Here is an 18,400-nt window from a genome sequence, read left to right on the forward strand (position 1 = left end):
GCAAGGATTCGGTCCACGGGATCCCGTTATTCTCGGGCACCGGTTTCGATAACTGGCGTTTTCGAGTGGAGAAATATTTGAAGTCCGTGAAGCTTTTGGATGTACTCAAGAACGATCCTCCGGCGGAAGTGGCCGAGCTCACGAAGTTCCAGGAAGATGACGGTAAGGCGGCGTACCTGCTGATCTCATTCATCCATGACGATCTGCTGGATCTGGTGCGGGACAAGGAGACGTCCAAGGAGATTTGGAATAGCCTTGAAACCGTCTACGCTAAGAAGTCCGTCTCATCGCAAACGTTCGTCAGGAAGCAACTTGCGAAGCTGCGGATGTTGGAAGGTGCGTCCGTGAAAGATCACCTGAAAACCTTCGAAGAGCTGATCCGGCAACTGAAGCTGGCTGGAGCGAAGCTTGAAGAAAACGATATTGTGTCCCAGCTGTTTGCTACCCTTCCCGAGTCGTTCGATCCGTTAGTAACGGCGTTGGAAAATCTAGGTGAGGAAAATCTCAAGCTGGATGTTGTTCGCGAGCGACTTCTTGCCGAGGAGCTCAAGAAAACCGACCGGGCGGATTCCTACCAAGAAAAACCTGCAGCATTTCAAGGATCAAAGCAAAAGTCTGGTAAGTTCACCGGAAAGTGCAATCGTTGCCAGAGGAAGGGACACAAGGCAAAGGACTGCCGTGTGAAATTAAAGACGGATAGGCACGCTGAAGCTAACGCTGCTTCTGGAGGTAAGGCGGTGGCTTTCATGACCGGAAGATGTTCCCAAACGCAAGACAAGAATGTGGTTTCCTTCAAGCTGGATTCCGGAGCATCAGACCACATTGTAAACGTGAAGCATTGTTTCGCCGACCTCACGAAGCTGAAGCAACCTGTCGTCATTAACGTGGCGAAGGACGATCAATCCCTGATTTCCTGGCACCGAGGCACGATCAAAGGCGTCAACAGGGAAGGTAACTATATCAGCCTGAATGATGTCCTTTTCGTACCTGATCTTCGAGCGAACCTGATATCTGTAAAGAAGATGGCAAAAGCGGATCTGGATGTCACATTCACGAAAAAGGAAGCAATCCTCAAGCACGGTCGTGATCTGATTGCGAGATGTCCTATGCGGGGAGACTTCTACGAGCTCGATCTCCGCGTCAATACTGTGGCGGCCAACATGTGTGGAGCTGTGAACGGTAATCTGTGGCATCGTCGACTGGCCCATTTGGGGAGCAAGAACTTGCAGGCACTCGTCAAGCATGACATGGTAACAGGTATTCCTGAGGATCCAGGTAAATTTGATTTTTGCGATGTTTGTGTTCTCGGAAAGCAGTGCCGAGAACCATTCACGGGTACTAGAGTGCGTGCTGCAAGACCTCTAGAACGAGTGCACTCCGATGTGTGCGGTCCAATCACACCAGCGGCTTGGGATGGTTCTCGGTACTTTGTCACCTTTATTGATGATTACACGCACTTCGCAGTAGCATATCCCATCAAGAAGAAGTCCGAGGTGTTCCAGAAGTTCCGAGAGTATGAGGCCATGGCTAGTGCTGCTCTGGGGCATTCGATTTCGAAGTTGACTGTCGATCAAGGGCGCGAGTATTGTTCCAACGCTCAACGGGATTTTTACGTTTCCAAGGGGATCCAAGTCGAGCCAACCGCAGCGTACACTCCACAGCAAAACGGGGTATCCGAACGGTTCAATCGGACAATTGTCGAGAAGGTACGTGCGATGCTGATTGAAGCCAAAGTTCCGAAAAATTTGTGGAACGAAGCGGTCTTAGCGGCGGTATACCTGACAAACAGGAGTCCAACGAACGCGGTATCATGTTGGAAGACTCCTGCGGAAATGTGGACTGGTCACAAGCCGGACGTGAGCAAATTACGTGTTTTCGGCTGTAAAGCGTTTGCTTGGGTATCCACAGCAAAGAGAGGCAAACTGGACCCGAAGAGTAAGCCTGCTGTGATGATCGGCTATGCGCCGAACGCCTATCGCCTGTGGGACAAAGAGAAGAAGTTATTCTTGGCCAGAGATGTCAAGTTTGATGAGAGCAATTTTCCGTTTGCCACTGAGATGCGTGACGAAATTCCTTTGGTTGTGGCTCCGTACGATTTCGAGGATCAAAATGATGTGGAATGCGTGCAACCCTCTGAACAGTCCGTTCAATCCGATGAGCCGCTGGTGGCTCAATATAATGACATCCTGACTGACGATGAAGAAAGCGAGGTTGAAGACGACGGAGTTGAAGCGACCGGAGCGCTCCCTTCGCAAATAGACCGTGGTTCAAACCTCGAAATGGAAACCCCGAGGCGCAGCGAACGGGAGCGCAGACTCCCCGGTAAGTTGAAAGAATTTCTGGTTGGAAAAATTTTCACTGCCGCGCAGTCCCATTCTACAGATAAAGTCCGAAACCTTCCTGATGTGCCATTCGACGGTTCTGTGGGACAAGATGAGGCCGAGCGTTTTATCTTCGATGTGCCTGAGGCGTACAAGGAGATCGCTGGACGGGCCGACGAAGCCCTTTGGCAACAAGCGGTCGGTGAAGAACTGCAGTCGCTAGCGGACAACCATGTTTGGCGACTGGTAAGATGTCCTGCTGGTGTGGTTCCGCTTAAATCGAAATGGGTCTTCCGAATCAAGCCGGACGAGCATGGCGAACCAGTTCGTTACAAGGCGCGCTTGGTAGCGAAGGGGTTCCAGCAGAAGCCCGGAGTCGACTGCAACGAAACGTATTCCCCCGTAGCGAAGTTGGCCACGATACGTGTCGTTCTTGCTGTAGCAACCCACCGAAGGATGCACGTTCACCAACTCGATGTGAAAACCGCATTCCTGTACGGTGAGCTTGAAGAAGATGTCTACATGGCCGTACCCGAAGGAGTCACGGCCCCTCCGAATCTCGTCTGCAAGCTGGAGCGATCACTGTATGGACTTAAGCAAAGCCCTCGCTGTTGGAATAATAAGCTGAACGACCTTCTGCTAAATTTCGGTTTTACCCGTTCCCGGCATGACTACTGTCTGTATACCAGGATCGACGATCGAGGGGGGGTATACATCATCATCTACGTAGACGATTTGCTCATCGCTAGCGATCGGCTGGACCTGCTAAAAGAGATCAAGCGTGCTCTTTCCAAGAAGCTCCGGATGACGGATTGCGGCGTTGTTAATCATTTTCTCGGAATCAAGATCCGATACGATCACGCTACTGGATGTATGTACCTGACACAAGAAGCTGCTGTGGACCGTGTTCTGACGAAGTTTGGGATGCAAACCAGCAATCCCGTCAAGACCCCGATGGAGAAAGGCTGCTTACTGCCCGTACGAGCTGCGAATCCTGTGTCGCATCCCTATCGTCAATTGCTGGGCAGCCTCATGTACACGATGCTGTGTGTCCGACCCGACATATGTTATGCGGTTGGATACCTGGGTCGTTTCCAAGTTCAACCTGGTGAAGCCCATTGGCAAGCGCTGAAAAGAGTAGTCCGTTACATGCAGGGTACGAAGAAGCTGAAACTCAAATACAAGTTGAACGACGACGCTGAGGCACTGGTCGGTTATGCGGACGCCGACTGGGCATCGGATGCTGAGGATAGAAAATCCGTTAGCGGCTACATCTTCAAGGTTTTTGGGAACACCGTGTCCTGGGCCAGCCGCAAGCAACAAACCGTTGCACTGTCGTCATGCGAAGCTGAGTATGCAGCTTTAAGCGCCGCGGCCTCCGAAGGGCTATGGCTGCATGGAATCCTCGAAGACCTGAAGCAAGTCCGACCAGACACGGCATTCAAGTTGTTCGAAGACAACCTTGGGTGTATTGCGATGGCCACAAACACTGAAAGCAAGCGTGTGAAGCACATTGATGTGAAACACCATTTTCTACGCGATCATGTGGCTCAAGGACGACTTCAAATCGAAGTAATTGGTACCGCAAACCAGATAGCGGACACGTTCACCAAGGCCCTGGAACCTGGACGTTTCCGCGAACTAAGGACCCTCCTAGGACTTACCGATTCAGAGGGGGTGTTGGAGTAAATCGGTAACGCAGTGTGCTGATCACCTCCTTGGAGACCGATGGTCACCCTAGCAACCGAAGTTTTCTTTAATAAACAACGGTGCAATTTTTTTCATTCCTGTTCAAGACTTCACTCAAGCTAGTTAAATAAAATTTCTTTCTGCTCTTAAAATTTTGTTCCGGTTATTTCCAACCATCAAGAACCTGCATAGTCAATATGGATCCTCGACCAGGGTTTGGAAGGAACGGGCCAGGATTCCAGTGTCGTCTTGGTAGAAGTCTTACCTGCAGTCGTTCACGGGTTGCAGCGCTTGACGAAATCTTCAATTTCGCTATCGATGCCGGGCCAGTACACAAAGCTTCGTGCAATCGCCTTCATCCGGACCATTCCCGGATGTCCTCGATGGAACTGTTGCAGAATCCTTCGTCGGAACTCGTCGGGGACGACGACTCTGTCGCCGAACATGATGCAACCGTCGACAACGCTGAGCGATTCTCGGCGTTGGAAGTAGGATTGAACTGCAGCGGAAAGATTCTTGGAGCAGCTGGGCCAACCGTCACGGATGTATTTTGCGACGGTTTGGAGTGTGGCGTTCGTTGATGTTGCCTTCCGCAGCACTGCGAAAGAAACAGGTACCTTCTCGGCGGCGTCGGAAAGGATGCTTACCAGATCTTCCTCGAGGCTGAGTGTTGCAATGACGTATTCTTCCTCGGGTTGCTTGGTTCGGTCGATCAGCCGGGACAACAGGTCTGCACATCCGAACTCGCTTGTAGACACATGTTGAATCTCGAAGTCGTAGTTCAGCATTGTGAGAGCCCACCGTTGAAGTCGATTCGCAGTGTGTAGCGGAATGCCCTTCTTGGAACCGAAGATGGACAGGAGTGGTTTGTGGTCGGTCAGCAGTGTGAAATGTCGTCCCAACAAATATTTGTGGAATTTCGTCACCGCATATACCAACGCGAGAGCCTCCTTCTCAGGTTGTCCATAGTTACGCTCCGCGGGTGCGAGCGTTCTCGAAGCGTGTTGCACCGCCTTCATTCTGCCATCAGGGAATTGATGAAAGATGACTGCCCCGATGCCAGTGCTTGATGCGTCCGCTGCCACGACGATTGGAAGCTTGGGATCGTAATGCATCAGGAGCAGATTTGATTGAAGCGTCGTCTTGAACTGGTCGAAAGATTTCTGGCATTCCGGAGTCCATCGCCATTTCACGTCCTTCTTCAGCAGCTGGTCCATCGGATGACGCAGTTCGTGAATATTGCGCACGAACCTGCCGTAGAAGTTAATCGCACCCAGGTACGATCGAAGTTCGGAGACATTGGTTGGCGGTGGGAGTGCAACGATAGCCTTCACTTTTTCGGGGTCTGGACGGATGCCTCGTTGGTCCACGATATGCCCCAAATAGCCGAGTTGTGTTTGGAAAAAGTGGCACTTCTCGGCTTTGACGTGGAAGCCATACTCCTTTAGTCGCTGGAAGAGTAGGTTGAGTGAAGCTGCGTGTGACTTCATGTCCTTTCCGAACACGATGACATCGTCGATGAAAGAGCGGACGCCAGGTATGCCCGCAATCATTCCATCCACCACGCGTTGGAATGCACCAGGTGCTGATTTCACTCCGGGGGCCAGGCGATTGAAACGAAACAACCCACGATGCGTGTTGATGGTGAGCAGCTTTTTGGACTCTTCATCCACCTCGAGCTGCAGGTACGCATCGGAGAGGTCTATTACGCTAAAGACGTTGCTGCCGTTGAGTTGGGCGAAGATTTCCTCCGGTGTTGGAAGCGGATAGTGGTTGGGTTCCAACGCTTCGTTGAGTCCCGTCGAGTAGTCCGCACAGATGCGAACTCGGCCGTTCGGTTTACGCACCGCAACGATGGGAGCAGCCCATTCGGAGAAGTCGACAGGTTCGATGATGCCCAACGTTTGCAACCGTGTGAGTTCGGCATCGACCATCGGAATCGTGTTGAAGGGAACTGGTCGCTTGGGACAGAAAACAGGTTTGGCATTTGGTTTTAGAAAAAGCTTTACCTTCATTTTCTTGCAGTGCCCCAGTGAATTGTTGAAAACATCCGCGTGCTTCGTTCGGAATTCACGGATCTGTTGGTCGACCGACTTCGCCGTTACTTGCTTGCAGACGGAGTCGAGGGGAACCGACCACAGCTCGAAAAGCTCAATCCAGTCGATGCCTAGTAGATTGAGGTTGGCAGCCGTCGTAATGAAACATCTTCCCCGAGCGGTTTTGCCGTTGATGCTGACGTCGCACTGGAACTCACCCATCAGATGAAGCGGTTCACCCGACGCGTTGATTGCTTGGATCGTTGGTTTTTTCATCGGAGGGTTGCCCAAACAGTTCCACGTTTGCTTTGAGATCACGGTGATGTCACTTGCCGTGTCCAGTTGCAGCTTGGTAGCAACGCCGTTGATAAAGGTTGGCACGTACTTACGCTTGCTGGAACTTTCAGCGATGTGGTTCACGATGTACACCCCTCTAGCTTTAACTTTTCGGGGTTTGCTTGATTTGTTTGCTGGCTGTGGCTTGGCATGTTTTTTCTCCTCCCCGGATGAAACTGATTTCGGTTTGGAAAAACAGCCACAATACCCTTCCTTGTGGCCAATCCGGTTGCACTGCTTGCACTGGTGGTTGGAAAATGGGCAATCGCGCACAAAGTGCATCTGACCACATTGCCAACAAGGACTACGAGGTGATTTACCTTCCATTTTCGAAGACTGCTGATGAGAGTTTCCTTTTTTTTCTCCTGGACCGCGTGGACCGATGGTTTCGAACATGATTGTCGCTCGATCATCGATGTGTCCGCCTTGAGATTGACGAGCCGCTGATAGTCGTCGATCAGGGTTTGGAGAGTGACGGGAGCTTCTGCTGTTTCGCCTTCGATTCGGGAAAGTAGCCTGGCTCGGATGTCTGCGTTAGAATGACCTTTGAGGCCACACACAAACACCAAGCATTTGAATTGGTCGATCTTCATGTTCTGGAAATCGAAATCCTCGCATGCACGGTTCACCTTCCCTCCGTACGTGATGATGTCGTCCGCTTCTGACTTGACTAGCTGGAGACATTGGTACCGCTTGTTGAAGATGGAGGTCTGCACGCCAAAAATTTTCGAGAGGGTTTCGACGGTGGTGGCTAAATCGACGTCTTTGGGGAGCTTCGGCAGGATGTAGTTGACTTACCGACTGTGTGACGGCGTGTCCAACTTTCTCAGCAGCAGGCGCACCTTGGCAGCATCGTCCAGATTCCTGGCATCCGTCTCGAACAGGTCCGTGTACCGGCTGTACCACTTGTCAAAAGTGACTCCGTTTTCCGCGTCGAACGAAAATTCGCTGATGTTGGTTGCCAAGGCCTCGAGTGTTTGCTCCGGGTTGCTAGGGGCTGGTGTTGGTTGCGCTAGCTTCTGCAGGAGCTCTGCCATCTGGAGTACTGCTTGCTGTAGTTATCCCATCCTCGTCGCCAAATTGTTATGTCCGGATTACTTCCGGAATGAAAAGAGCTTGACTTTTACTGCTACAATTAAATTATTAATTATATAATATATAATAATAAATTAATTTATTGGAAGTCAAATAACTAATGAAGACTGAGGTGTCAGTCGGTGCCCTTATATAGTCATACAAGGGTTGCTGTCATTGAAAATATACAATTTTGAGATTGGTTGTTTCCATGGTGTTGTGATAACAACTGGGACCCAACAATTTCGTTCATAACCACTAACAGTTGGCGCCAGCGGCAAAAATTGCAGACAACAACCTTTCGAACACTCAGTTTCTCTTACCGGCCGCCGAGCGGCGACACTGATGTTTGTATTTCTCTCACTGATCGCGCTACGCTGGATTCTCAAATTTCTCAAACTTTCAACACAAGCGCATGGAAGAATGGTAGTCGGAGAGCTGTCAAAACGTATGGAAAATAATGAAAATCGTAAATTGCTCGCATTAGGAAACTGAATCAAAAAAGTAGTGATTAGAAATCAAGTGTAAAGTGAAAACATAACTTTTTGTGTTTAGTTCATCTTCCGAGGTGCTTTCTTTGCTTCAGGATTTCGTTTTTACTACCATTGAAAAAGAGCCATCTATTGCCTTTTCAGTTTTGAATATCGCCCTATTGCGAGCAATTTACGATTTTCATTATTTTCCATACGTTTTGACAGCTCTCCGACTACCATTCTTCCATGCGCTTGTGTTGAAAGTTTGAGAAATTTGAGAATCCAGCGTAGCGCGATCAGTGAGAGGAATACAAACATCAGTGTCGCCGCTCGGCGGCCGGTAAGAGAAACTGAATGTTCGAAAGGTTGTTGTCTGCAATTTTTTCCGCTGGCGCCAACTGTTAGTGGTTATGAACGAAATAAACAGTCGTTACCCTATTGAACCGTCAAACGTATTTCCAATCGAGCAAATTCAATAGGCCTATTCACATGATGTCTCAAATCAGCTGATCGGGAAGCATTTTGACAGTTCTTCTATGAAAATGACAGGCTCGTGTTAGCACCGGTCCTCCACCGATGTAAACAAATGCATAGACGAATCTGTCACATGAAAAGGCCTATGAGGCTCAAAAAGATGTTATGCAAATGAGACGATGGATGTGTGTTAGTGAAAAGCGATACGAAAGTGACGTCATTGATAAGCTTGGTTTCTTATGGTGACTGACATGCACACAAAAATATTATTTGAATGACCTCAATAGGGTAACGACTGTTTATTTTGTTCTTAAACGCTAACAGTTGGCGCCAGCAGCAAAAATTACAGACAACAACCTTTCGAACATTCAGTTTCTCTTACCGGCCGCCGAGCGGCGACACTGGTGTTTGTATTTCTCTCACTGATCGCGCTACGCTGGATTCTCAAATTTCTCAAACTTTCAACACAAGCGCATGGAAGAATGGTAGTCGGCGAACTGTCAAATCGTATGGAAAATAATAAAAATCGTAAATTGCTTGCAGTTAGGAAACTGGATCAAAAAGTAGTGATTAGAAATCAATTGTAAAGTGAATGCATAACTTTTTGTGTTTAGTTCATCTTCCGTGGTGCTTTCTTTGCTTCAGGATTTCGTTTTTACTACCACTGAAAAAGAGCCATCTATTGCCTTTTCAGTTTTGAATATCGCCCTATTTAAGAAGTTAAGAAATTTACTCGGGTTATTGGCTTGACGGGGGGTAATAAGAGTATATATTCACAACCAATCACCCTTCGTTGTATTTGACACCACCTTTTATATTGACTTCGAAGCACCAATCTGGAGTTCGTCGGTTGGACTTCCGAAGCGAAGTTTTGAACGAATTAACTGTCATTACTCTGCCGGCTCGGCTTTTATCTCGACTGTTTTTGAAAACAGTCCAACATCACGTCGACGGAAGAACTTTCACCACAACGGAGGATTTGTCAGTTCGAGCGCGCCAAAATCCATTCGATTGAAAATGTGTTGGCGGTGCTTAAGGTGCAACTGTTTGCTATCCATAAATGATGATCAATTTTGTAGTTTTGGGGATGTGATATCGGTTCTATCGGACAGAGATGAACTGAAAGTGTATCAACATGCCTGTTGTTAGCAAGCACACGATAGACTCATCGTGGCATCCATATCGGTCATTCGGTGATCTATCGGATCATATGCTTGCTAACAACAGGCATGTTGATACACTTTCAGTTCATCTCTGTCCGGTAGAACGGGATTCATATCCCCAAAACTACCAAACCATCGGGATGCATAATTAAGCATTTCACGGCGAAATTCTCTCTCTTTCGCTCTTCAACAAAACTTGAAAACAATGGTGCCAGTACCTGTCAACTTTGACAGGTACTGGCACCATTGTTTTCAGATTTTCCAAAGGAGGGAAAAAGAGCGATTTTCTGATAACGTCACCGTGCAATGGGCAATAGACCTGTGTCGAGTGGGGCGAAAAAGGATTGCCCGATGAAGAATGGGGTTTCGCTCGCTCGCCGATTTCTCCACATCACACTTAGCTCAAATCACCGAAGTCGGTAATTCGTTTACCGAAATCTCAACAGCTGAACGTTCGGTAATCGTTTCGGTAATCGAACCGATTACCGAACGGTCGGTAATTTCCAGATTGGAGCACAGCTGTCAAAACTACCGAACGTTCGGTAATCTTTGATCTGAAAACCGCAGCTCCTTCCCTCGACCCTTCCCCCTGCTTTTTCATCAACAGAATACACCAGAAATTAGCTAATCCCATATTTTATTTTACATTTGAATAGGTGAATTATAACATTAAATCGGAAGCTCTCTGCAGACGTAATGCCGCTTCAGGGTGCCGAGTGTTGTTTTCGAATCAAACGCAATCTCTCCAGCGGAACGTAAATGTGGTAACCCGCTAGAAAATAGCGGCCACTGCCTACAAAAACTGTATAGTTACTTTTTGAGACAATTATCAATTTCACAATAATGTACTAAACTCACCTCCGTCGTTATTCTCTTTGCTTGATGGATGAAAAACTGAACCAATTTTTCGATCGATAAATCGAGATTCGTTTCTACTCTACTGCAGCAATATAAAAAAACATGGCAGCATGACGTCGCTCAATTCCAGAATTACCGATTTCGGTAAACCAAGAGGTTGGTTACCGACCATTCAGTTGAATCTTTTACCAATTTCGGTAATGCTGATGATTCACCAAAGTTTCGGTAAAAATGTTAACAGATCAACCGCGGTTTACCGAAATTCGGTATTTTTATTGATGACGCGCTGTCAAAACCCGCTCAATCACCGAAACATCAGTAATTTAATACATTACAGATCACTTTCGGTAATTTTATTTACCGATCTCTCACACTTTGTTTGAGTGTGTAGGGTGGCTCGTAAAAGATGGAGATTGCCATCACATCCACATCCAGTGGCGGTGGTAACACGCAGATAATATGTGCGCAATTCAAACACAACGTCAAAATTCAAGTAGGCTTGGATTTATTCGTTTTTCAAGGACGCGAATGTTTCGAATTTGCTAAATCTGAAAAATTTGATGCATTTTATCATCACTGCGACCGTATACAGTCAACTTTCGTTCGTTGCACTAAACCTGTAGCCCACTTAGTGAAAGACTTTCACTAATTGGGCTGAGTTTCGAGCTGTGAAATAGCATAGAACAAAAGAAAATCAGAGCTATTGCGCTTCTTGAGATATATTTTAGTTTCTCTCTTTTTTGTGACTGTCAATCAGTTATGCGCCAGGGTGAATCTCTTATCATGGACAGCGCGCTTATTTTCCCTGCTAAGAGCAAATCTTCCCTTAACGGTAGCATTCAATCCACACAACACTGCGCGCAACTACATGGCACACAATTAATAATACCACAGAAAAATTAAGAAAAGTTTTCACAACGTTTGTATCACAGTCAATAGGGCGATATTCAAAACTGAAAAGGCAATAGATGGCTCTTTTTCAGTGGTAGTAAAAACGAAATCCTGAAGCAAAGAAAGCACCACGGAAGATGAACTAAACACAAATAGTTATGTATTCACTTTACACTTGATTTCTAATCACTACTTTTTTGATCCAGTTTCCTAACTGCAAGCAATTTAAGATTTTTATTATTTTCAATACGTTTTGACAGTTCTGCGACTACCATTCTTCCATGCGCTTGTGTTGAAAGTTTGAGAAATTTGAGAATCCAGCGTAGCGCGATCAGTGAGAGGAATACAAACATCAGTGTCGCCGCTCGGCGGCCGGTAAGAGAAACTGAATGTTCGAAAGGTTGTTGTCTGTAATTTTTGCCGCTGGCGCCAACTGTTAGCGTTTGAGAACAAAATAAACAGTCATTACCCTATTGCTATTTAAACGGACCAAAATTTATACCCGTACCTTGCAGCATGCATAAACACTTCACAACGGTCAGCTGGTAGACCAATTTTGACATTTGTCCTCGTTTTCGTTGGCCACACACAATGGGCAGCGCGTAACTGGCCGGCGCGCAACTAAATCGACGAAAGTAAAATTTAACAAAATATTCGCAATACCAACATTGATAAATTGCGTCGTATGTCAGAAAATGACGTTTGCCTTCGTTTTAGGTGGGCTATAGCCCAACTAACGAGAACCCAATTAAAACGAAGCCCACCTTAAGATAGTGCAACGAACGAAATTCGACTGTACTTATTCTATCAACAAGTTCGTTGTTTTTTATCTGACAAACTGTATTATGTTTATTATAACACCCAGAATCTATGAATCATAAAATTTGCATTAATATCGTCATTCTTGTTTAAATAACTCAAAAGTGTTTTTAAAATTAAGTGATTTTCTTATCATGTAAACGTGTACTAACATAGTTTTGTATTAAGTTAATCATGACCAAAGATAATAAATTACCAAAAATTCACAAATCTTTTAAATATGAAAGAAACAATCTATTTATTCGCACCCGGGGTGTATTGAAATAACCAAATTCTTTATTGAGGATTTTGCCTTTCAAACCGAGAGCGGCCGATATCCGTACATGAATGTCATACGGCTTAGCTTAACAACACCATGTTGCAGTGGGCAAGATAGAAGTCCCACGTGGTGATGTTGCTACCGTGGTGGTGTGTGGACTAAGTCCTAGTCGTGCCTGATGTTAGAGTTCCGGCGCATGTCTACGTCGGCACATGGTCAGTTAGTCCGGCAGTCAGTTGGTCAACCAGTCAGTCGGCACTCGGTGCTACCTATCAGTCAGTGGGTCGGGGTGCTGGTTCACACGCGCCCTCCACTGAACTTAACTACCGACGGCTCTCGACGGTACCTACCCGATGACGGTACAGTGCCAGTGAGCAATCAAGACCAGTGCCTGTGCCGATGGGATAAGCTGCGACCACTGCTTGTGCCGACTGTTCACTGTTGGCTGTTACGAACGGGGGAGAGAGCGCTAGAGGAATACTGAGAGCGAGCGCACCGCTCGGCGCTTCTGGTGAGGTCGGCGAGGTTGGTCCATTTGGTGTCGCCTAGTTTGTTCGTTTGACGCAGGTTCGCCCGGAAAACCCTTGAGGGAGGAAGGCAGTGTGAGTAGACAAGTAGGAAAATGTTAAAAGCGACGTTACCCTACTGGCCGATGGTCTACATACCGAGGGCTCACTGGACCGCGACACGACCGCACCGCACCGGATAGGTGGATGGATGGTTACATCGACGGATGGATGGGAGAGGATGGACGCTACCGCGCGAAGGCGACACCTACGAATGGTAACGTTCTGTATGCTCGATTTCTGATGGATGATGCGATCGACGCATTGCACTGCACTGTCAGACCGGGATGGGCTAGTAGCGTGCACGTCGTTCGGACAACACCAATGGGGCACATCACCACCAGTAACGGGGTTTCGCACCACGCGCCACGCGTTCGACTAGCACCAAACACCGCACACCAGTGCTCTGTGCGAGCGTGTCGTCGCCCGAACCGAGAGCGGCCGATATCCGTACATGAATGTCATATGGCTTAACTTAACAACACCATGTTGCAGTGGGCAAGAGAGAAGTCCCACGTGGTGATGTTGCTACCGTGGTGGTGTGTGGACTAAGTCCTAGTCGTGCCTGATGTTAGAGTTCCGGCCGCATGTCTATGTCGGCACATGGTCAGTCAGTCCGCAGTCAGTTGGTCAGCCAGTTTGTCGGCACTCGATGCTACCTACCAGTCAGCGGGTCGGGGTGCTGGTGCACACGCGCCCTCCACTGAACTGAACTTAACTACCGACGGCTCGCGACGGTACCTACCCGACGACGGTACAGTGCCAGTGAGCAATCGAGACCAGTGCCTATGCTGATGGGACGAGCTGCGACCACTGCGTGTGCCGACTGTCCACTGTTGGCTGTTACGAACGGGGGAGAGAGCGCTAGAGGAATACTTAGAGCGAGCGCACCGCTCGGCGCTTCCGATGATGTCGGGGAGGTTGGTCCATTTGGTGTCGCCTAGTTTGGTCGCTGGCGGGCGACGCAAGTTCGCCCGGAAAACCCTTCAGGGAAGAAGGCAGTGTTAGTAGACAATCACACACCAGTGCTATGTGGGTGCGTGTCATCTCCCGAACCGAGAGCGGCCAATATCCGTACATGAATGTCATACGGCTACCACGCTACGATGAAAGGATAGCAAGTAGCAAGTATAATAATCCTGAGCGTAAAGAGGAAACAAACACGATGGGAAGCTTTTGCCGAGTTTACTGCTGCAGAGTGCCAGTGAGCAATCGAGACCATTGCTTGTGTCGATGGGACGAGCTGCGACCACAGCGTGTGCCGACTGTCCACTGTTGGCTGTTACGAACGGGGGAGAGAGCACTAGAGGAATATTGAGAGCGAGCGCACCGCTCGGCGCTTCCGGTGAGGTCGGCGAGGTTGGTCCATTTGGTGTCGCCTAGTTTGGTCGCTGGCGGGCGACGCAAGTTCGCCCGGAAAACCCTTCATGGAGGAAGGCAGCGTGAGTAGACAACAGCGGATGAGCGTTCCGGTTGAGCCTGATGTTAGAGTTCCGGCGCATGCCGTTGTTTGTCCACATTGACGTACATGAATGTCATACGGCTTAACTTAACAACACCATGTTGCAGTGGGTAAGAGAGAAGTCCCAAGTGGTGATGTTGCTACCGTGGTGGTGTGTGGACTAAGTCCTAGTCGTGCCTGATGTTAGAGTTCCGTCGCATGTCTATGTCGGCACATGGTCAGTCAGTCCGCAGTCAGTTGGTCAGCCAGTCAGTCGGCACTCGATGCTACCTACCAGTCAGCGGGTCGGGGTGCTGGTGCACACGCGCCCTCCACTGAACTGAACTTGACTACCGACGGCTCGCGACGGTACCTACCAGACGACGGTACAGTGCCAGTGAGCAATCGAGACCAGTGCCTGTGCCGATGGGACGAGCTGCGACCACTGCGTGTGCCGACTGTCCACTGTTGGTTGTTACGTACGGGGGAGAGAGCGCTAGAGGAATACTGAGAGCGAGCGCACAGGCCGACGCTCACGGTGAGGTCGGCGAGGTTGGTTCATTTGGTGTCGCCTAGTTTGGTCGCTGGCGGGCGACGCAAGTTCGCCTTGAAAACCCTTCAGGGAGGAAGGTAGCGTGAGTAGACAAGTAGGAAAATGTTGTGCCAGTGTGTAGAATGCCAGTGAGCAATCGCGACCAGTGCCTGTGCCGATGGGATGAGCTGCAACCACTGCGTGTGCTGACTGTCCTTTGTTGGCTGTTACGAACGGGGGAGAGAGTGCTAGAGGAATACTGAGAGCGAGCGCACAGCTCGTCGCTTCCGGTGAGGCCAGCGAGGTTGGTCCATTTGGTGTCGCCTAGTTTGGTCGCTGGCGGGCGAAGCAAGTTCGCCCGGAAAACCCTTCAGGGAGGAAGGCAGCGTGAGTAGACAAGTAGGAAAATGTTAAAGACGACGGTACAGTGCCAGTGTGCAGAGTGCCAGAGTGCAATCTAGACCAGTGCATGTGCCACTGTTGGCTGTTACGAACGGGGGAGAGAGCGCTAGAGGAATACTGAGAGCGAGCGCACAGGCCGGCGCTTCCGGTGAGGTCGGCGAGGTTGGTTCATTTGGTGTCGCCTAGTTTGGTCGCTGGCGGATGACGCAAGTTCGCCCAGAAAACCCTTCAGAGAGGAAGGCAGTGTGAGTAGACAAGTAGGGCCAGCGGATGAGCGTTCCGGTTGAGCCTGATGTTAGAGTTCCGGCGCATGCCGTTGTCTGTCCACATTGACATCAGTCGGCGAGGTTGGTCCATTTGGTGTCGCCTAGTTTGGTCGCTGGCGGCTGACGCAAGTTCGCCTGGAAAACCCTTCAGGGAGGAAGGCAGTGTGAGTAGACAAGTAGAAAAATGTTAAAGACGACAGTACAGTGCCAGTGTGCAGAGTGCCAGTGAGCAATCGAGACCAGTGCCTGTGCCGATGGGATGAGCTGCGATCACTGCGTGTGCCGACTGTCCACTGTTGGCTGTTACGAACGGGGGAGAGAGCGCTAGAGGAATATTGAAAGCGAGCGCACCGCTCGGCGCTTCCGGTGAGGTCGGCGAGGTTGGTCCATTTGGTGTCGCCTAGTTTGGTCGCTGGCGGGCGACGCAAGTTCGCCCGGAAAACCCTTCAGGGAGGCAGGTATTGTGAGTAGACAAGTAGGAAAATGTTGTGCCAGTGTGTAGAGTGCCAGTGAGCAATCGCGACCAGTGCCTGTGCCGATGGGATGAGCTGCAACCACTGCGTGTACTGACTGTCCTTTGTTGGCTGTTACGAACGGGGGAGAGAGTGCTAGAGGAATACTGAGAGCGAGCGCACAGCTCGGCGCTTCCGGTGAGGCCGGCGAGGTTGGTCCATTTGGTGTCGCCTAGTTTGGTCGCTGGCGGGCGACGCAAGTTCGCCCGGAAAACCCTTCAGGGAGGAAGGCAGCGTGAGTAGACAAGTAGGAAAATGTTAAAGACGACGGTACAGTGCCAGTGTGCAGAGTACCAGTGAGCAATCTAGACCAGTGCATGTGCCACTGTTGGCTGTTACGAACGGGGGAGAGAGCGCTAGAGGAATACTGAGAGTGAGCGCACAGGCCGGCGCTTCCGGTGAGGTCGGCGAGGTTGGTTCATTTGGTGTCGCCTAGTTTGGTCGCTGGCGGGTGACGCAAGTTCGCCCAGATAACCCTTCAGAGAGGAAGGCAGTGTGAGTAGACAAGTAGGGCCAGCGGATGAGCGTTCCGGTTGAGCCTGATGTTAGAGTTCCGGCGCATGCCGTTGTCTGTCCACATTGACATCAGTCGGCGAGGTTGGTCCATTTGGTGTCGCCTAGTTTGGTCGCTGGCGGCTGACGCAAGTTCGCCTGGAAAACCCTTCAGGGCAAAGGCAGTGTGAGTAGACAAGTAGAAAAATGTTAAAGACGACGGTACAGTGCCAGTGTGCAGAGTGCCAGTGAGCAATCGAGACCAGTGCCTGTGCCGATGGGACGAGCTGCGATCACTGCGTGTGCCGACTGTCCACTGTTGGCTGTTACGAACGGGGGAGAGAGCGCTAGAAGAATACTGAGAGCGAGCGCACAGCTCGGCGCTTCCGGTGAGGTCGGCGAGGTTGGTTCATTTGGTGTCGCCTAGTTTGGTCGCTGGCGGGTGACGCAAGTTCGCCCGGAAAACCCTTCAGGGCAAAGGCAGTGTGAGTAGACAAGTAGAAAAATGTTGTGCCAGTGTGTAGAGTGCCAGTGAGCAATCGAGACAAATGCCTGTGCCGATGGGATGAGCTGCAACCACTGCGTGTGCTGACTGTCCACTGTTGGCTGTTACGAACGGGGTAGAGAGCGCTAGAGGAATACTGAGAGCGAGCGCACCGCTCGGCGCTTCCGGTGAGGTCGGCGAGGTTGGTTCATTTGGTGTCGCCTAGTTTGGTCGCTGGCGGGTGACGCAAGTTCGCCCAGAAAACCCTTCAGGGAGGAAGGCAGTGTGAGTAGACAAGTAGGGCCAGCGGATGAGCATTCCGGTTGAGCCTGATGTTAGAATTCCGGCGCATGCCGTTGTCTGTCCACATGGAACAGGGGAGAGAGCGCTAGAGGAATACTGAGAGCGAGCGCACAGCTCGGCGCTTCCGGTGAGGTCGGCGAGCTTGGTCCATTTGGTGTCGCCTAGTTTGGTCGCTGGCGGGCGACGCAAGTTCGCCCGGAAAACCCTTCAGGGAGGAAGGCAGTGTGAGTAGACAAGTAGGAAAATGTTGTGCCAGTGTGCAGAGTGCCAGTGAGCAATCGAGACCGGTGCATGTGCCGATGGGACGAGCTGCAACCACTGCGTGTGATGACTGTCCACTGTTGGCTGTTACGAACGGGGGAGAGAGTGCTAGAGGAATACTGAGAGCGAGCGCACAGCTCGGCGCTTCCGGTGAGGTCGGCGAGGTTGGTCCATTTGGTGTCGCCTAGTTTGGTCGCTGGCGGGCGACGCAAGTTCGACCGGAAAACCCTTCAGAGAGGAAGGCAGCGTGAGTAGACAAGTAGGAAATGTTAAAGACGACGGTACAGTGCCAGTGTGCAGAGTGCCAGTGAGCAATCGAGAACAGTGCATATGCCGATAAGATGAGCTGCGACCACTGCGTGTGCCGACTGTCCACTGTTGGCTGTTACGAACGGGGGAGAGAGCGCTAGAGGAATACTGAGAGCGAGCGCACAGCTCGGCGCTTCCGGTGAGGTCGGCGAGGTTGGTCCATTTGGTGTAGCCTAGTTTGGTCGCTGGCGGGCGACGCAAGTTCGCCCGGAAAACCCTTCAGGGAGGAAGGCAGTGTGAGTAGACAAGTAGGAAAATGTTGTGCCAGTGTGCAGAGTGCCAGTGAGCAATCGAGACCAATGCCTGTGCCGATGGGATGAGCTGCAACCACTGCGTGTGCTGACTGTCCACTGTTGGCTGTTACGAACGGGGGAGAGAGAGCGCTAGAGAAATACTGAGAGCGAGCGCACCGCTCGGCGCTTCCGGTGAGGTCGGCGAG

The sequence above is a fragment of the Aedes aegypti genome, chromosome 2 (genome assembly GCF_002204515.2).
Source record: "Aedes aegypti strain LVP_AGWG chromosome 2, AaegL5.0 Primary Assembly, whole genome shotgun sequence".
NCBI classification, from domain to species: domain Eukaryota; kingdom Metazoa; phylum Arthropoda; class Insecta; order Diptera; family Culicidae; genus Aedes; species Aedes aegypti.